The sequence below is a fragment of the Microcebus murinus genome, chromosome 21 (genome assembly GCF_040939455.1).
Source record: "Microcebus murinus isolate Inina chromosome 21, M.murinus_Inina_mat1.0, whole genome shotgun sequence".
In the NCBI taxonomy this organism is placed as follows: domain Eukaryota; kingdom Metazoa; phylum Chordata; class Mammalia; order Primates; family Cheirogaleidae; genus Microcebus; species Microcebus murinus.
The window spans coordinates 659,804-679,099 of NC_134124.1; the positions used below are offsets into that span (position 1 = coordinate 659,804).

Genomic DNA, 19,296 nt, shown 5'->3' on the forward strand with positions numbered 1-19,296 from the left:
CCACATTTCATTTACGCACTCGTGGGTCGATGGGCACTCGGGTCGCTTCCAGGTCTTTGCGATTGTGACTTGTGCCCTGACTCTAACCCTAACCCTTACCCAGCCCGTCTCCTCCTCGGCCCCTGCCTGACTGACTCCTTCCCGCCCGGCCTGTCACCTGTCACCGTCCTCTGCCCCTGCCTGACACGCTCCTCCCCGCCCGGGCCGTCACCGTCCTCGGCCCCTGCCTGACGGGGCTCCTCCGTCGCCTGGGCCTTCCAAGGGCTTGGTGTGGACGCTGGTTCCAGGACGCCCTCCCAGGAACCCGGTAGCAGGGCGGCCGCAGCGTCTCGCGCCACCCAACCGTCCGCCGGCCGGCGGCCGGCGCTAAGTGGCCTGCGGGGGACGTGCCCCCACTGTGGGGCGGGCGCCCAGCCTGGTGTCTTCTCTGAGGCCCCGTGGCTGCTTTTCCCCCCCGCAAGGGGAGAGCCGCGGAGGTGGGGACCGCCTCCTCGTGGGGACGTACACCCAGCTCTCCACGTCGGATTCCGGGGCTCTCTGTCCTGCCAGAAGGCCCAGCTGGCCTGCGGGTCCTCAGAGTGGCAAAAACATCCGAAAACTGAGATTGAGGGTCCGGTGGTTGTCTGCACTTTTGTGCTGGGCACCCCAGGGAGGCCCGGGGGCTGGCTGGACAACGCGGTCTGCTGGGCAGGGGGGGCGGTTTGGAGGAGCAACTGATGCCCTTTGCACTTTGGGTAGCAAGTGTCTGAGGTGTCTCTGAGCCCTGCGCCATGTCGGGGGGTGGGGTGGGGGGGTGGGAGGTCGGGGGGGGGGTGGAGGAGCAGGAGGAGGAGGAGGAGGAGGTGGGAAGGGCCGTGGCCTGCAGTCGTGTTCCCGGGGTGGCTTCTTCCACAGGCTGCTTGGCCTGGGCTCCCTGCACCTGGGCCTTTGGAGGACTGGCCCTGTGCTTGCCAACGCTTCCCCTGCAGGGACCCAGAGCTGGGAGGTTGCATCTCTCAGCCCTGGGTCGGGCAGAGCCCCAGCGGGCCATGCCCACAACCTCTCTCAGCACGGGTCCCCCAGAAGGCTCCTTTGGGACCAGGATTCTCTTGCGGGTGACTCTTTAAGGTCTGGCCCCTGGATGGAGGGGCACCAGGAGTAGAGGAGCAGGAAGGGGAAGGGGGTGGCCATGCGAGGGGACACTTTCAGGCCAAGTCCCAGCTTCAGCCTGATCCTCCTGGGAACCCCGGGGTGTACGTCACACCTCCTGGTTGTCCCGCTCTGAGACAAGGGCTCTGAGACAAGGAGCCGGGCTGCGCATTCCCCCAGCAGCCAGTCGTGGGCTGAGGACACCTGGGGCGTTGGGAACTCCCTGGCTTCTCCTTGGCTTAACATCTGGAGCTGCTTGTGAATCGTGCCGCCACACACACCCGAGTGCAGGTGTCTTCTGCACAGACTGCGGGCCTCGCTCTTCTGAATGCCGCTAGCTCGCCACCCACCCACGGGTGAACCTGGTCAGGGTACTTTCTCTCGGGGGCAGACTCTGATCCTGGCGGGCTACCGGTGTTTCTGTTTGCTCGTTTCTTTCTTCCATTTCGGGAAAGGCTTCCTTACTGGGTGTGGAAATCTCCTATGCCTTTCCTCGCCTATTCTGTCAGCTTTAAAATTCTCTTTCAGTTGCCACCCTCACAGATGGATTAGGAAACTCTTTCCGGTGCACTCATTAGTGAAATGACCTCAATGAAGCTGGAATCCAATATCTAATCGCCGATTTTTAGCGAGTCCACACGCCAGGGTGGTCGGGGTCCAATGCAGCCCCGGCCAGGCCCAGGCCCCTTGGACTGGGCCACAGGAGGACACAGAGGAGGGTCCCGGCCCCCACGGTCGCGTTGCCGGCAGTTCTCCAAGGGCTTGGGCGTTTTCCAGAGGTAGGAGATGGAGGGGACTGATTTCTTCAGCGCCCCACAAACCACGCCACCCCACCCATGGGACACATCCCTAGAGAGAGAGAGAGACGCCCCATACACTCGCTCCCCTCCCCCATGCGCTGTGCCCCAGCCCGGGCCCGGGGGAATAGGCGGCAGCCCACCCACAGGGTGGGGGGCGCAGCTGAAAGGGGTTGTCGGGGATGGCGGACCCTGCCTGGGGTCAAAGGGCGGGCGACCCGCGTGTGCGCAATCGGCGGCGGCGGCGGCGGCGGCGGCCACGAGCTGGGGGTGGGCCAGGCGAGGAGAGGAAGGGGGCTGGAAGGTCTCCACCTTGGCGAGTCCAGCCGTGGAGGCGCATCTTGTGTGAGTGTGAGTGAGTGAGTGTGAGTGTGAGTGTGTGTGTGTGTGTGTGTGTGTGTGTGTGTGTGTATAGAAAGACAGCCCCCCACCCCGGCCCGCCGCTCCCTGCCCGCCCCGCCCCGCCCCGCCCCGCCTGTCACCCCCGTCCCTCGGAGCCCGCCGGACCCGGCCGGTGAACTCAACAGGCCCGGCCCGGTGCGGGTCAGCGCCGGCGCGGGGCCTGGGGCGGGGGGAGGAGGCGGCGGGGAAGCGCAGAGAGGCTCGGCTTCTTGAGCGGGGCAGGGGCGCCCTCCGCCGTCTAGGGCCACACCACCCTGAACGCGCCCGATCTCGTCTGGTCTCGGAAGCTAAGCAGGGTCGGGCCTGGTTAGTACTTGGATGGGAGACCGCCTGGGAATACCGGGTGCCGTAGGCTTCTTCTTTTTTTTTTTTGTTTTGCCTCTTGTTCTGTCCCCTTTCTGGGAGCGAGTCGGCGGCCCGGGGTGGGGGTCACCCCCACCCTCAGCGCCCGCCGCGCTGCCTGGCGTCTCAGACCAAAGGTCTGCTCTGTGGGAACCGACACGCTGGAGGAAACCTTGAGAGTCTGAGAGGGGAGGGAGTTCCAGAAGAAGGCCAGGATGTCATTTTGAGGGAGTATGTGACCAGAACTCGTCCCGTTGCTTTTGGGGTTCTATGGGCTACACGTAGGAATCTTTGGTGGTGGCACCTGATGTTGGGGGATCCGGAGTCACACCCAGACCTGCTCCACAGGCCTCCTTTTACTTTTCTCTTCAGATTCATTATTTTTAAAAAGTGTCTCTTATCTCTATGATTGCATTTTCTTTTCTCTCTCTTTTCAAGCAGATGATGGGAGTCCAAGTATTAAGGTGACATGTGTTGCCCGTGCCCCCCTCCCCCCTGTGTTCTTATTCATTTACCTCTGATGTTGTTCCAGCGTATTGTGGGGGTACCAATGTTAAGGTCGGGTACGTTGCCCTCTCCCAGCCTCCCCCCTCGGGTCAGAGCCTCAAGTGCGCCCATCCCCCAGTCGGTGCGCACCCACCCCATTCCTAATGGAGGTGTATGCCCATCCCCTCCCCCCACCCGCCCGACACCCACCCGATGAAGGTGATTCCTCTGTGTCCACTTAGGTGTCCATCGGTTCGTACCCATTTGCTGGTGAGCGCGAGCACGTGGTGCTCGTGTGTCCATTCTTGGGCTACCTGGCTTACTGGAACGGGTTCCAGCTCTGGCCAGGAGAACCACGAGAGGTGCCCTCTCACCGCTGCTCCTCCTAGCTGAATAGCACTCCGTGGTGTCCACGCGCCACATTTCATTTACGCACTCGTGGGTCGATGGGCACTCGGGTCGCTTCCAGGTCTTTGCGATTGTGACTTGTGCCCTGACTCTAACCCTAACCCTTACCCAGCCCGTCTCCTCCTCGGCCCCTGCCTGACTGACTCCTTCCCGCCCGGCCTGTCACCTGTCACCGTCCTCTGCCCCTGCCTGACACGCTCCTCCCCGCCCGGGCCGTCACCGTCCTCGGCCCCTGCCTGACGGGGCTCCTCCGTCGCCTGGGCCTTCCAAGGGCTTGGTGTGGACGCTGGTTCCAGGACGCCCTCCCAGGAACCCGGTAGCAGGGCGGCCGCAGCGTCTCGCGCCACCCAACCGTCCGCCGGCCGGCGGCCGGCGCTAAGTGGCCTGCGGGGGACGTGCCCCCACTGTGGGGCGGGCGCCCAGCCTGGTGTCTTCTCTGAGGCCCCGTGGCTGCTTTTCCCCCCCGCAAGGGGAGAGCCGCGGAGGTGGGGACCGCCTCCTCGTGGGGACGTACACCCAGCTCTCCACGTCGGATTCCGGGGCTCTCTGTCCTGCCAGAAGGCCCAGCTGGCCTGCGGGTCCTCAGAGTGGCAAAAACATCCGAAAACTGAGATTGAGGGTCCGGTGGTTGTCTGCACTTTTGTGCTGGGCACCCCAGGGAGGCCCGGGGGCTGGCTGGACAACGCGGTCTGCTGGGCAGGGGGGGCGGTTTGGAGGAGCAACTGATGCCCTTTGCACTTTGGGTAGCAAGTGTCTGAGGTGTCTCTGAGCCCTGCGCCATGTCGGGGGGTGGGGTGGGGGGGTGGGAGGTCGGGGGGGGTGGAGGAGCAGGAGGAGGAGGAGGAGGAGGTGGGAAGGGCCGTGGCCTGCAGTCGTGTTCCCGGGGTGGCTTCTTCCACAGGCTGCTTGGCCTGGGCTCCCTGCACCTGGGCCTTTGGAGGACTGGCCCTGTGCTTGCCAACGCTTCCCCTGCAGGGACCCAGAGCTGGGAGGTTGCATCTCTCAGCCCTGGGTCGGGCAGAGCCCCAGCGGGCCATGCCCACAACCTCTCTCAGCACGGGTCCCCCAGAAGGCTCCTTTGGGACCAGGATTCTCTTGCGGGTGACTCTTTAAGGTCTGGCCCCTGGATGGAGGGGCACCAGGAGTAGAGGAGCAGGAAGGGGAAGGGGGTGGCCATGCGAGGGGACACTTTCAGGCCAAGTCCCAGCTTCAGCCTGATCCTCCTGGGAACCCCGGGGTGTACGTCACACCTCCTGGTTGTCCCGCTCTGAGACAAGGGCTCTGAGACAAGGAGCCGGGCTGCGCATTCCCCCAGCAGCCAGTCGTGGGCTGAGGACACCTGGGGCGTTGGGAACTCCCTGGCTTCTCCTTGGCTTAACATCTGGAGCTGCTTGTGAATCGTGCCGCCACACACACCCGAGTGCAGGTGTCTTCTGCACAGACTGCGGGCCTCGCTCTTCTGAATGCCGCTAGCTCGCCACCCACCCACGGGTGAACCTGGTCAGGGTACTTTCTCTCGGGGGCAGACTCTGATCCTGGCGGGCTACCGGTGTTTCTGTTTGCTCGTTTCTTTCTTCCATTTCGGGAAAGGCTTCCTTACTGGGTGTGGAAATCTCCTATGCCTTTCCTCGCCTATTCTGTCAGCTTTAAAATTCTCTTTCAGTTGCCACCCTCACAGATGGATTAGGAAACTCTTTCCGGTGCACTCATTAGTGAAATGACCTCAATGAAGCTGGAATCCAATATCTAATCGCCGATTTTTAGCGAGTCCACACGCCAGGGTGGTCGGGGTCCAATGCAGCCCCGGCCAGGCCCAGGCCCCTTGGACTGGGCCACAGGAGGACACAGAGGAGGGTCCCGGCCCCCACGGTCGCGTTGCCGGCAGTTCTCCAAGGGCTTGGGCGTTTTCCAGAGGTAGGAGATGGAGGGGACTGATTTCTTCAGCGCCCCACAAACCACGCCACCCCACCCATGGGACACATCCCTAGAGAGAGAGAGAGACGCCCCATACACTCGCTCCCCTCCCCCATGCGCTGTGCCCCAGCCCGGGCCCGGGGGAATAGGCGGCAGCCCACCCACAGGGTGGGGGGCGCAGCTGAAAGGGGTTGTCGGGGATGGCGGCCCCTGCCTGGGGTCAAAGGGCGGGCGACCCGCGCGTGCGCAATCGGCGGCGGCGGCGGCGGCGGCGGCGGCCACGAGCTGGGGGTGGGCCAGGCGAGGAGAGGAAGGGGGCTGGAAGGTCTCCACCTTGGCGAGTCCAGCCGTGGAGGCGCATCTTGTGTGAGTGTGAGTGAGTGAGTGTGAGTGTGAGTGTGTGTGTGTGTGTGTGTGTGTGTGTGTGTGTGTGTATAGAAAGACAGCCCCCCACCCCGGCCCGCCGCTCCCTGCCCGCCCCGCCCCGCCCCGCCCCGCCTGTCACCCCCGTCCCTCGGAGCCCGCCGGACCCGGCCGGTGAACTCAACAGGCCCGGCCCGGTGCGGGTCAGCGCCGGCGCGGGGCCTGGGGCGGGGGGAGGAGGCGGCGGGGAAGCGCAGAGAGGCTCGGCTTCTTGAGCGGGGCAGGGGCGCCCTCCGCCGTCTAGGGCCACACCACCCTGAACGCGCCCGATCTCGTCTGGTCTCGGAAGCTAAGCAGGGTCGGGCCTGGTTAGTACTTGGATGGGAGACCGCCTGGGAATACCGGGTGCCGTAGGCTTCTTCTTTTTTTTTTTTTGTTTTGCCTCTTGTTCTGTCCCCTTTCTGGGAGCGAGTCGGCGGCCCGGGGTGGGGGTCACCCCCACCCTCAGCGCCCGCCGCGCTGCCTGGCGTCTCAGACCAAAGGTCTGCTCTGTGGGAACCGACACGCTGGAGGAAACCTTGAGAGTCTGAGAGGGGAGGGAGTTCCAGAAGAAGGCCAGGATGTCATTTTGAGGGAGTATGTGACCAGAACTCGTCCCGTTGCTTTTGGGGTTCTATGGGCTACACGTAGGAATCTTTGGTGGTGGCACCTGATGTTGGGGGATCCGGAGTCACACCCAGACCTGCTCCACAGGCCTCCTTTTACTTTTCTCTTCGGATTCATTATTTTTAAAAAGTGTCTCTTATCTCTATGATTGCATTTTCTTTTCTCTCTCTTTTCAAGCAGATGATGGGAGTCCAAGTATTAAGGTGACATGTGTTGCCCGTGCCCCCCTCCCCCCTGTGTTCTTATTCATTTACCTCTGATGTTGTTCCAGCGTATTGTGGGGGTACCAATGTTAAGGTCGGGTACGTTGCCCTCTCCCAGCCTCCCCCCTCGGGTCAGAGCCTCAAGTGCGCCCATCCCCCAGTCGGTGCGCACCCACCCCATTCCTAATGGAGGTGTATGCCCATCCCCTCCCCCCACCCGCCCGACACCCACCCGATGAAGGTGATTCCTCTGTGTCCACTTAGGTGTCCATCGGTTCGTACCCATTTGCTGGTGAGCGCGAGCACGTGGTGCTCGTGTGTCCATTCTTGGGCTACCTGGCTTACTGGAACGGGTTCCAGCTCTGGCCAGGAGAACCACGAGAGGTGCCCTCTCACCGCTGCTCCTCCTAGCTGAATAGCACTCCGTGGTGTCCACGCGCCACATTTCATTTACGCACTCGTGGGTCGATGGGCACTCGGGTCGCTTCCAGGTCTTTGCGATTGTGACTTGTGCCCTGACTCTAACCCTAACCCTTACCCAGCCCGTCTCCTCCTCGGCCCCTGCCTGACTGACTCCTTCCCGCCCGGCCTGTCACCTGTCACCGTCCTCTGCCCCTGCCTGACACGCTCCTCCCCGCCCGGGCCGTCACCGTCCTCGGCCCCTGCCTGACGGGGCTCCTCCGTCGCCTGGGCCTTCCAAGGGCTTGGTGTGGACGCTGGTTCCAGGACGCCCTCCCAGGAACCCGGTAGCAGGGCGGCCGCAGCGTCTCGCGCCACCCAACCGTCCGCCGGCCGGCGGCCGGCGCTAAGTGGCCTGCGGGGGACGTGCCCCCACTGTGGGGCGGGCGCCCAGCCTGGTGTCTTCTCTGAGGCCCCGTGGCTGCTTTTCCCCCCCGCAAGGGGAGAGCCGCGGAGGTGGGGACCGCCTCCTCGTGGGGACGTACACCCAGCTCTCCACGTCGGATTCCGGGGCTCTCTGTCCTGCCAGAAGGCCCAGCTGGCCTGCGGGTCCTCAGAGTGGCAAAAACATCCGAAAACTGAGATTGAGGGTCCGGTGGTTGTCTGCACTTTTGTGCTGGGCACCCCAGGGAGGCCCGGGGGCTGGCTGGACAACGCGGTCTGCTGGGCAGGGGGGGCGGTTTGGAGGAGCAACTGATGCCCTTTGCACTTTGGGTAGCAAGTGTCTGAGGTGTCTCTGAGCCCTGCGCCATGTCGGGGGGTGGGGTGGGGGGGTGGGAGGTCGGGGGGGGGTGGAGGAGCAGGAGGAGGAGGAGGAGGAGGTGGGAAGGGCCGTGGCCTGCAGTCGTGTTCCCGGGGTGGCTTCTTCCACAGGCTGCTTGGCCTGGGCTCCCTGCACCTGGGCCTTTGGAGGACTGGCCCTGTGCTTGCCAACGCTTCCCCTGCAGGGACCCAGAGCTGGGAGGTTGCATCTCTCAGCCCTGGGTCGGGCAGAGCCCCAGCGGGCCATGCCCACAACCTCTCTCAGCACGGGTCCCCCAGAAGGCTCCTTTGGGACCAGGATTCTCTTGCGGGTGACTCTTTAAGGTCTGGCCCCTGGATGGAGGGGCACCAGGAGTAGAGGAGCAGGAAGGGGAAGGGGGTGGCCATGCGAGGGGACACTTTCAGGCCAAGTCCCAGCTTCAGCCTGATCCTCCTGGGAACCCCGGGGTGTACGTCACACCTCCTGGTTGTCCCGCTCTGAGACAAGGGCTCTGAGACAAGGAGCCGGGCTGCGCATTCCCCCAGCAGCCAGTCGTGGGCTGAGGACACCTGGGGCGTTGGGAACTCCCTGGCTTCTCCTTGGCTTAACATCTGGAGCTGCTTGTGAATCGTGCCGCCACACACACCCGAGTGCAGGTGTCTTCTGCACAGACTGCGGGCCTCGCTCTTCTGAATGCCGCTAGCTCGCCACCCACCCACGGGTGAACCTGGTCAGGGTACTTTCTCTCGGGGGCAGACTCTGATCCTGGCGGGCTACCGGTGTTTCTGTTTGCTCGTTTCTTTCTTCCATTTCGGGAAAGGCTTCCTTACTGGGTGTGGAAATCTCCTATGCCTTTCCTCGCCTATTCTGTCAGCTTTAAAATTCTCTTTCAGTTGCCACCCTCACAGATGGATTAGGAAACTCTTTCCGGTGCACTCATTAGTGAAATGACCTCAATGAAGCTGGAATCCAATATCTAATCGCCGATTTTTAGCGAGTCCACACGCCAGGGTGGTCGGGGTCCAATGCAGCCCCGGCCAGGCCCAGGCCCCTTGGACTGGGCCACAGGAGGACACAGAGGAGGGTCCCGGCCCCCACGGTCGCGTTGCCGGCAGTTCTCCAAGGGCTTGGGCGTTTTCCAGAGGTAGGAGATGGAGGGGACTGATTTCTTCAGCGCCCCACAAACCACGCCACCCCACCCATGGGACACATCCCTAGAGAGAGAGAGAGACGCCCCATACACTCGCTCCCCTCCCCCATGCGCTGTGCCCCAGCCCGGGCCCGGGGGAATAGGCGGCAGCCCACCCACAGGGTGGGGGGCGCAGCTGAAAGGGGTTGTCGGGGATGGCGGACCCTGCCTGGGGTCAAAGGGCGGGCGACCCGCGCGTGCGCAATCGGCGGCGGCGGCGGCGGCGGCGGCGGCCACGAGCTGGGGGTGGGCCAGGCGAGGAGAGGAAGGGGGCTGGAAGGTCTCCACCTTGGCGAGTCCAGCCGTGGAGGCGCATCTTGTGTGAGTGTGAGTGAGTGAGTGTGAGTGTGAGTGTGTGTGTGTGTGTGTGTGTGTGTGTGTGTGTGTGTATAGAAAGACAGCCCCCCACCCCGGCCCGCCGCTCCCTGCCCGCCCCGCCCCGCCCCGCCCCGCCTGTCACCCCCGTCCCTCGGAGCCCGCCGGACCCGGCCGGTGAACTCAACAGGCCCGGCCCGGTGCGGGTCAGCGCCGGCGCGGGGCCTGGGGCGGGGGGAGGAGGCGGCGGGGAAGCGCAGAGAGGCTCGGCTTCTTGAGCGGGGCAGGGGCGCCCTCCGCCGTCTAGGGCCACACCACCCTGAACGCGCCCGATCTCGTCTGGTCTCGGAAGCTAAGCAGGGTCGGGCCTGGTTAGTACTTGGATGGGAGACCGCCTGGGAATACCGGGTGCCGTAGGCTTCTTCTTTTTTTTTTTTTGTTTTGCCTCTTGTTCTGTCCCCTTTCTGGGAGCGAGTCGGCGGCCCGGGGTGGGGGTCACCCCCACCCTCAGCGCCCGCCGCGCTGCCTGGCGTCTCAGACCAAAGGTCTGCTCTGTGGGAACCGACACGCTGGAGGAAACCTTGAGAGTCTGAGAGGGGAGGGAGTTCCAGAAGAAGGCCAGGATGTCATTTTGAGGGAGTATGTGACCAGAACTCGTCCCGTTGCTTTTGGGGTTCTATGGGCTACACGTAGGAATCTTTGGTGGTGGCACCTGATGTTGGGGGATCCGGAGTCACACCCAGACCTGCTCCACAGGCCTCCTTTTACTTTTCTCTTCGGATTCATTATTTTTAAAAAGTGTCTCTTATCTCTATGATTGCATTTTCTTTTCTCTCTCTTTTCAAGCAGATGATGGGAGTCCAAGTATTAAGGTGACATGTGTTGCCCGTGCCCCCCTCCCCCCTGTGTTCTTATTCATTTACCTCTGATGTTGTTCCAGCGTATTGTGGGGGTACCAATGTTAAGGTCGGGTACGTTGCCCTCTCCCAGCCTCCCCCCTCGGGTCAGAGCCTCAAGTGCGCCCATCCCCCAGTCGGTGCGCACCCACCCCATTCCTAATGGAGGTGTATGCCCATCCCCTCCCCCCACCCGCCCGACACCCACCCGATGAAGGTGATTCCTCTGTGTCCACTTAGGTGTCCATCGGTTCGTACCCATTTGCTGGTGAGCGCGAGCACGTGGTGCTCGTGTGTCCATTCTTGGGCTACCTGGCTTACTGGAACGGGTTCCAGCTCTGGCCAGGAGAACCACGAGAGGTGCCCTCTCACCGCTGCTCCTCCTAGCTGAATAGCACTCCGTGGTGTCCACGCGCCACATTTCATTTACGCACTCGTGGGTCGATGGGCACTCGGGTCGCTTCCAGGTCTTTGCGATTGTGACTTGTGCCCTGACTCTAACCCTAACCCTTACCCAGCCCGTCTCCTCCTCGGCCCCTGCCTGACTGACTCCTTCCCGCCCGGCCTGTCACCTGTCACCGTCCTCTGCCCCTGCCTGACACGCTCCTCCCCGCCCGGGCCGTCACCGTCCTCGGCCCCTGCCTGACGGGGCTCCTCCGTCGCCTGGGCCTTCCAAGGGCTTGGTGTGGACGCTGGTTCCAGGACGCCCTCCCAGGAACCCGGTAGCAGGGCGGCCGCAGCGTCTCGCGCCACCCAACCGTCCGCCGGCCGGCGGCCGGCGCTAAGTGGCCTGCGGGGGACGTGCCCCCACTGTGGGGCGGGCGCCCAGCCTGGTGTCTTCTCTGAGGCCCCGTGGCTGCTTTTCCCCCCCGCAAGGGGAGAGCCGCGGAGGTGGGGACCGCCTCCTCGTGGGGACGTACACCCAGCTCTCCACGTCGGATTCCGGGGCTCTCTGTCCTGCCAGAAGGCCCAGCTGGCCTGCGGGTCCTCAGAGTGGCAAAAACATCCGAAAACTGAGATTGAGGGTCCGGTGGTTGTCTGCACTTTTGTGCTGGGCACCCCAGGGAGGCCCGGGGGCTGGCTGGACAACGCGGTCTGCTGGGCAGGGGGGGCGGTTTGGAGGAGCAACTGATGCCCTTTGCACTTTGGGTAGCAAGTGTCTGAGGTGTCTCTGAGCCCTGCGCCATGTCGGGGGGTGGGGTGGGGGGGTGGGAGGTCGGGGGGGGGTGGAGGAGCAGGAGGAGGAGGAGGAGGAGGTGGGAAGGGCCGTGGCCTGCAGTCGTGTTCCCGGGGTGGCTTCTTCCACAGGCTGCTTGGCCTGGGCTCCCTGCACCTGGGCCTTTGGAGGACTGGCCCTGTGCTTGCCAACGCTTCCCCTGCAGGGACCCAGAGCTGGGAGGTTGCATCTCTCAGCCCTGGGTCGGGCAGAGCCCCAGCGGGCCATGCCCACAACCTCTCTCAGCACGGGTCCCCCAGAAGGCTCCTTTGGGACCAGGATTCTCTTGCGGGTGACTCTTTAAGGTCTGGCCCCTGGATGGAGGGGCACCAGGAGTAGAGGAGCAGGAAGGGGAAGGGGGTGGCCATGCGAGGGGACACTTTCAGGCCAAGTCCCAGCTTCAGCCTGATCCTCCTGGGAACCCCGGGGTGTACGTCACACCTCCTGGTTGTCCCGCTCTGAGACAAGGGCTCTGAGACAAGGAGCCGGGCTGCGCATTCCCCCAGCAGCCAGTCGTGGGCTGAGGACACCTGGGGCGTTGGGAACTCCCTGGCTTCTCCTTGGCTTAACATCTGGAGCTGCTTGTGAATCGTGCCGCCACACACACCCGAGTGCAGGTGTCTTCTGCACAGACTGCGGGCCTCGCTCTTCTGAATGCCGCTAGCTCGCCACCCACCCACGGGTGAACCTGGTCAGGGTACTTTCTCTCGGGGGCAGACTCTGATCCTGGCGGGCTACCGGTGTTTCTGTTTGCTCGTTTCTTTCTTCCATTTCGGGAAAGGCTTCCTTACTGGGTGTGGAAATCTCCTATGCCTTTCCTCGCCTATTCTGTCAGCTTTAAAATTCTCTTTCAGTTGCCACCCTCACAGATGGATTAGGAAACTCTTTCCGGTGCACTCATTAGTGAAATGACCTCAATGAAGCTGGAATCCAATATCTAATCGCCGATTTTTAGCGAGTCCACACGCCAGGGTGGTCGGGGTCCAATGCAGCCCCGGCCAGGCCCAGGCCCCTTGGACTGGGCCACAGGAGGACACAGAGGAGGGTCCCGGCCCCCACGGTCGCGTTGCTGGCAGTTCTCCAAGGGCTTGGGCGTTTTCCAGAGGTAGGAGATGGAGGGGACTGATTTCTTCAGCGCCCCACAAACCACGCCACCCCACCCATGGGACACATCCCTAGAGAGAGAGAGAGACGCCCCATACACTCGCTCCCCTCCCCCATGCGCTGTGCCCCAGCCCGGGCCCGGGGGAATAGGCGGCAGCCCACCCACAGGGTGGGGGGCGCAGCTGAAAGGGGTTGTCGGGGATGGCGGCCCCTGCCTGGGGTCAAAGGGCGGGCGACCCGCGCGTGCGCAATTGGCGGCAGCGGCGGCGGCGGCGGCCACGAGCTGGGGGTGGGCCAGGCGAGGAGAGGAAGGGGGCTGGAAGGTCTCCACCTTGGCGAGTCCAGCCGTGGAGGCGCATCTTGTGTGAGTGTGAGTGAGTGAGTGTGAGTGTGAGTGTGTGTGTGTGTGTGTGTGTGTGTGTGTGTATAGAAAGACAGCCCCCCACCCCGGCCCGCCGCTCCCTGCCCGCCCCGCCCCGCCCCGCCCCGCCTGTCACCCCCGTCCCTCGGAGCCCGCCGGACCCGGCCGGTGAACTCAACAGGCCCGGCCCGGTGCGGGTCAGCGCCGGCGCGGGGCCTGGGGCGGGGGGAGGAGGCGGCGGGGAAGCGCAGAGAGGCTCGGCTTCTTGAGCGGGGCAGGGGCGCCCTCCGCCGTCTAGGGCCACACCACCCTGAACGCGCCCGATCTCGTCTGGTCTCGGAAGCTAAGCAGGGTCGGGCCTGGTTAGTACTTGGATGGGAGACCGCCTGGGAATACCGGGTGCCGTAGGCTTCTTCTTTTTTTTTTTTTTGTTTTGCCTCTTGTTCTGTCCCCTTTCTGGGAGCGAGTCGGCGGCCCGGGGTGGGGGTCACCCCCACCCTCAGCGCCCGCCGCGCTGCCTGGCGTCTCAGACCAAAGGTCTGCTCTGTGGGAACCGACACGCTGGAGGAAACCTTGAGAGTCTGAGAGGGGAGGGAGTTCCAGAAGAAGGCCAGGATGTCATTTTGAGGGAGTATGTGACCAGAACTCGTCCCGTTGCTTTTGGGGTTCTATGGGCTACACGTAGGAATCTTTGGTGGTGGCACCTGATGTTGGGGGATCCGGAGTCACACCCAGACCTGCTCCACAGGCCTCCTTTTACTTTTCTCTTCGGATTCATTATTTTTAAAAAGTGTCTCTTATCTCTATGATTGCATTTTCTTTTCTCTCTCTTTTCAAGCAGATGATGGGAGTCCAAGTATTAAGGTGACATGTGTTGCCCGTGCCCCCCTCCCCCCTGTGTTCTTATTCATTTACCTCTGATGTTGTTCCAGCGTATTGTGGGGGTACCAATGTTAAGGTCGGGTACGTTGCCCTCTCCCAGCCTCCCCCCTCGGGTCAGAGCCTCAAGTGCGCCCATCCCCCAGTCGGTGCGCACCCACCCCATTCCTAATGGAGGTGTATGCCCATCCCCTCCCCCCACCCGCCCGACACCCACCCGATGAAGGTGATTCCTCTGTGTCCACTTAGGTGTCCATCGGTTCGTACCCATTTGCTGGTGAGCGCGAGCACGTGGTGCTCGTGTGTCCATTCTTGGGCTACCTGGCTTACTGGAACGGGTTCCAGCTCTGGCCAGGAGAACCACGAGAGGTGCCCTCTCACCGCTGCTCCTCCTAGCTGAATAGCACTCCGTGGTGTCCACGCGCCACATTTCATTTACGCACTCGTGGGTCGATGGGCACTCGGGTCGCTTCCAGGTCTTTGCGATTGTGACTTGTGCCCTGACTCTAACCCTAACCCTTACCCAGCCCGTCTCCTCCTCGGCCCCTGCCTGACTGACTCCTTCCCGCCCGGCCTGTCACCTGTCACCGTCCTCTGCCCCTGCCTGACACGCTCCTCCCCGCCCGGGCCGTCACCGTCCTCGGCCCCTGCCTGACGGGGCTCCTCCGTCGCCTGGGCCTTCCAAGGGCTTGGTGTGGACGCTGGTTCCAGGACGCCCTCCCAGGAACCCGGTAGCAGGGCGGCCGCAGCGTCTCGCGCCACCCAACCGTCCGCCGGCCGGCGGCCGGCGCTAAGTGGCCTGCGGGGGACGTGCCCCCACTGTGGGGCGGGCGCCCAGCCTGGTGTCTTCTCTGAGGCCCCGTGGCTGCTTTTCCCCCCCGCAAGGGGAGAGCCGCGGAGGTGGGGACCGCCTCCTCGTGGGGACGTACACCCAGCTCTCCACGTCGGATTCCGGGGCTCTCTGTCCTGCCAGAAGGCCCAGCTGGCCTGCGGGTCCTCAGAGTGGCAAAAACATCCGAAAACTGAGATTGAGGGTCCGGTGGTTGTCTGCACTTTTGTGCTGGGCACCCCAGGGAGGCCCGGGGGCTGGCTGGACAACGCGGTCTGCTGGGCAGGGGGGGCGGTTTGGAGGAGCAACTGATGCCCTTTGCACTTTGGGTAGCAAGTGTCTGAGGTGTCTCTGAGCCCTGCGCCATGTCGGGGGGTGGGGTGGGGGGGTGGGAGGTCGGGGGGGGGGTGGAGGAGCAGGAGGAGGAGGAGGAGGAGGTGGGAAGGGCCGTGGCCTGCAGTCGTGTTCCCGGGGTGGCTTCTTCCACAGGCTGCTTGGCCTGGGCTCCCTGCACCTGGGCCTTTGGAGGACTGGCCCTGTGCTTGCCAACGCTTCCCCTGCAGGGACCCAGAGCTGGGAGGTTGCATCTCTCAGCCCTGGGTCGGGCAGAGCCCCAGCGGGCCATGCCCACAACCTCTCTCAGCACGGGTCCCCCAGAAGGCTCCTTTGGGACCAGGATTCTCTTGCGGGTGACTCTTTAAGGTCTGGCCCCTGGATGGAGGGGCACCAGGAGTAGAGGAGCAGGAAGGGGAAGGGGGTGGCCATGCGAGGGGACACTTTCAGGCCAAGTCCCAGCTTCAGCCTGATCCTCCTGGGAACCCCGGGGTGTACGTCACACCTCCTGGTTGTCCCGCTCTGAGACAAGGGCTCTGAGACAAGGAGCCGGGCTGCGCATTCCCCCAGCAGCCAGTCGTGGGCTGAGGACACCTGGGGCGTTGGGAACTCCCTGGCTTCTCCTTGGCTTAACATCTGGAGCTGCTTGTGAATCGTGCCGCCACACACACCCGAGTGCAGGTGTCTTCTGCACAGACTGCGGGCCTCGCTCTTCTGAATGCCGCTAGCTCGCCACCCACCCACGGGTGAACCTGGTCAGGGTACTTTCTCTCGGGGGCAGACTCTGATCCTGGCGGGCTACCGGTGTTTCTGTTTGCTCGTTTCTTTCTTCCATTTCGGGAAAGGCTTCCTTACTGGGTGTGGAAATCTCCTATGCCTTTCCTCGCCTATTCTGTCAGCTTTAAAATTCTCTTTCAGTTGCCACCCTCACAGATGGATTAGGAAACTCTTTCCGGTGCACTCATTAGTGAAATGACCTCAATGAAGCTGGAATCCAATATCTAATCGCCGATTTTTAGCGAGTCCACACGCCAGGGTGGTCGGGGTCCAATGCAGCCCCGGCCAGGCCCAGGCCCCTTGGACTGGGCCACAGGAGGACACAGAGGAGGGTCCCGGCCCCCACGGTCGCGTTGCCGGCAGTTCTCCAAGGGCTTGGGCGTTTTCCAGAGGTAGGAGATGGAGGGGACTGATTTCTTCAGCGCCCCACAAACCACGCCACCCCACCCATGGGACACATCCCTAGAGAGAGAGAGAGACGCCCCATACACTCGCTCCCCTCCCCCATGCGCTGTGCCCCAGCCCGGGCCCGGGGGAATAGGCGGCAGCCCACCCACAGGGTGGGGGGCGCAGCTGAAAGGGGTTGTCGGGGATGGCGGCCCCTGCCTGGGGTCAAAGGGCGGGCGACCCGCGCGTGCGCAATCGGCGGCGGCGGCGGCGGCGGCGGCGGCCACGAGCTGGGGGTGGGCCAGGCGAGGAGAGGAAGGGGGCTGGAAGGTCTCCACCTTGGCGAGTCCAGCCGTGGAGGCGCATCTTGTGTGAGTGTGAGTGAGTGAGTGTGAGTGTGAGTGTGTGTGTGTGTGTGTGTGTGTGTGTGTGTGTGTGTGTGTATAGAAAGACAGCCCCCCACCCCGGCCCGCCGCTCCCTGCCCGCCCCGCCCCGCCCCGCCCCGCCTGTCACCCCCGTCCCTCGGAGCCCGCCGGACCCGGCCGGTGAACTCAACAGGCCCGGCCCGGTGCGGGTCAGCGCCGGCGCGGGGCCTGGGGCGGGGGGAGGAGGCGGCGGGGAAGCGCAGAGAGGCTCGGCTTCTTGAGCGGGGCAGGGGCGCCCTCCGCCGTCTAGGGCCACACCACCCTGAACGCGCCCGATCTCGTCTGGTCTCGGAAGCTAAGCAGGGTCGGGCCTGGTTAGTACTTGGATGGGAGACCGCCTGGGAATACCGGGTGCCGTAGGCTTCTTCTTTTTTTTTTTTTGTTTTGCCTCTTGTTCTGTCCCCTTTCTGGGAGCGAGTCGGCGGCCCGGGGTGGGGGTCACCCCCACCCTCAGCGCCCGCCGCGCTGCCTGGCGTCTCAGACCAAAGGTCTGCTCTGTGGGAACCGACACGCTGGAGGAAACCTTGAGAGTCTGAGAGGGGAGGGAGTTCCAGAAGAAGGCCAGGATGTCATTTTGAGGGAGTATGTGACCAGAACTCGTCCCGTTGCTTTTGGGGTTCTATGGGCTACACGTAGGAATCTTTGGTGGTGGCACCTGATGTTGGGGGATCCGGAGTCACACCCAGACCTGCTCCACAGGCCTCCTTTTACTTTTCTCTTCGGATTCATTATTTTTAAAAAGTGTCTCTTATCTCTATGATTGCATTTTCTTTTCTCTCTCTTTTCAAGCAGATGATGGGAGTCCAAGTATTAAGGTGACATGTGTTGCCCGTGCCCCCCTCCCCCCTGTGTTCTTATTCATTTACCTCTGATGTTGTTCCAGCGTATTGTGGGGGTACCAATGTTAAGGTCGGGTACGTTGCCCTCTCCCAGCCTCCCCCCTCGGGTCAGAGCCTCAAGTGCGCCCATCCCCCAGTCGGTGCGCACCCACCCCATTCCTAATGGAGGTGTATGCCCATCCCCTCCCCCCACCCGCCCGACACCCACCCGATGAAGGTGATTCCTCTGTGTCCACTTAGGTGTCCATCGGTTCGTACCCATTTGCTGGTGAGCGCGAGCACGTGGTGCTCGTGTGTCCATTCTTGGGCTACCTGGCTTACTGGAACGGGTTCCAGCTCTGGCCAGGAGAACCACGAGAGGTGCCCTCTCACCGCTGCTCCTCCTAGCTGAATAGCACTCCGTGGTGTCCACGCGCCACATTTCATTTACGCACTCGTGGGTCGATGGGCACTCGGGTCGCTTCCAGGTCTTTGCGATTGTGACTTGTGCCCTGACTCTAACCCTAACCCTTACCCAGCCCGTCTCCTCCTCGGCCCCTGCCTGACTGACTCCTTCCCGCCCGGCCTGTCACCTGTCACCGTCCTCTGCCCCTGCCTGACACGCTCCTCCCCGCCCGGGCCGTCACCGTCCTCGGCCCCTGCCTGACGGGGCTCCTCCGTCGCCTGGGCCTTCCAAGGGCTTGGTGTGGACGCTGGTTCCAGGACGCCCTCCCAGGAACCCGGTAGCAGGGCGGCCGCAGCGTCTCGCGCCACCCAACCGTCCGCCGGCCGGCGGCCGGCGCTAAGTGGCCTGCGGGGGACGTGCCCCCACTGTGGGGCGGGCGCCCAGCCTGGTGTCTTCTCTGAGGCCCCGTGGCTGCTTTTCCCCCCCGCAAGGGGAGAGCCGCGGAGGTGGGGACCGCCTCCTCGTGGGGACGTACACCCAGCTCTCCACGTCGGATTCCGGGGCTCTCTGTCCTGCCAGAAGGCCCAGCTGGCCTGCGGGTCCTCAGAGTGGCAAAAACATCCGAAAACTGAGATTGAGGGTCCGGTGGTTGTCTGCACTTTTGTGCTGGGCACCCCAGGGAGGCCCGGGGGCTGGCTGGACAACGCGGTCTGCTGGGCAGGGGGGGCGGTTTGGAGGAGCAACTGATGCCCTTTGCACTTTGGGTAGCAAGTGTCTGAGGTGTCTCTGAGCCCTGCGCCATGTCGGGGGGTGGGGTGGGGGGGTGGGAGGTCGGGGGGGGGTGGAGGAGCAGGAGGAGGAGGAGGAGGAGGTGGGAAGGGCCGTGGCCTGCAGTCGTGTTCCCGGGGTGGCTTCTTCCACAGGCTGCTTGGCCTGGGCTCCCTGCACCTGGGCCTTTGGAGGACTGGCCCTGTGCTTGCCAACGCTTCCCCTGCAGGGACCCAGAGCTGGGAGGTTGCATCTCTCAGCCCTGGGTCGGGCAGAGCCCCAGCGGGCCATGCCCACAACCTCTCTCAGCACGGGTCCCCCAGAAGGCTCCTTTGGGACCAGGATTCTCTTGCGGGTGACTCTTTAAGGTCTGGCCCCTGGATGGAGGGGCACCAGGAGTAGAGGAGCAGGAAGGGGAAGGGGGTGGCCATGCGAGGGGACACTTTCAGGCCAAGTCCCAGCTTCAGCCTGATCCTCCTGGGAACCCCGGGGTGTACGTCACACCTCCTGGTTGTCCCGCTCTGAGACAAGGGCTCTGAGACAAGGAGCCGGGCTGCGCATTCCCCCAGCAGCCAGTCGTGGGCTGAGGACACCTGGGGCGTTGGGAACTCCCTGGCTTCTCCTTGGCTTAACATCTGGAGCTGCTTGTGAATCGTGCCGCCACACACACCCGAGTGCAGGT

At 63.6% G+C, this 19,296-nt stretch overlaps 5 non-coding genes across 5 annotated transcripts; all 5 read left to right on the forward strand.

Annotated features, from left to right (window-relative positions):
- Nucleotides 1–2,563: 2,563 nt before the first annotated feature.
- Nucleotides 2,564–2,682, forward strand: LOC142863301 (5S ribosomal RNA). The gene has a single exon (XR_012914137.1). It is a non-coding gene; the product is annotated as a 5S ribosomal RNA (ribosomal RNA).
- Nucleotides 2,683–6,138: 3,456 nt separating this feature from the next.
- Nucleotides 6,139–6,257, forward strand: LOC142863312 (5S ribosomal RNA). Its single transcript, XR_012914138.1, has one exon. It is a non-coding gene; the product is annotated as a 5S ribosomal RNA (ribosomal RNA).
- Nucleotides 6,258–9,715: 3,458 nt separating this feature from the next.
- On the forward strand, nt 9,716–9,834 carry LOC142863323 (5S ribosomal RNA). The gene has a single exon (XR_012914139.1). It is a non-coding gene; the product is annotated as a 5S ribosomal RNA (ribosomal RNA).
- A 3,449-nt stretch (nt 9,835–13,283) lies between these two features.
- Nucleotides 13,284–13,402, forward strand: LOC142863334 (5S ribosomal RNA). Its single transcript, XR_012914140.1, has one exon. It is a non-coding gene; the product is annotated as a 5S ribosomal RNA (ribosomal RNA).
- A 3,464-nt stretch (nt 13,403–16,866) lies between these two features.
- Nucleotides 16,867–16,985, forward strand: LOC142863345 (5S ribosomal RNA). The gene has a single exon (XR_012914141.1). It is a non-coding gene; the product is annotated as a 5S ribosomal RNA (ribosomal RNA).
- Nucleotides 16,986–19,296: the final 2,311 nt, after the last annotated feature.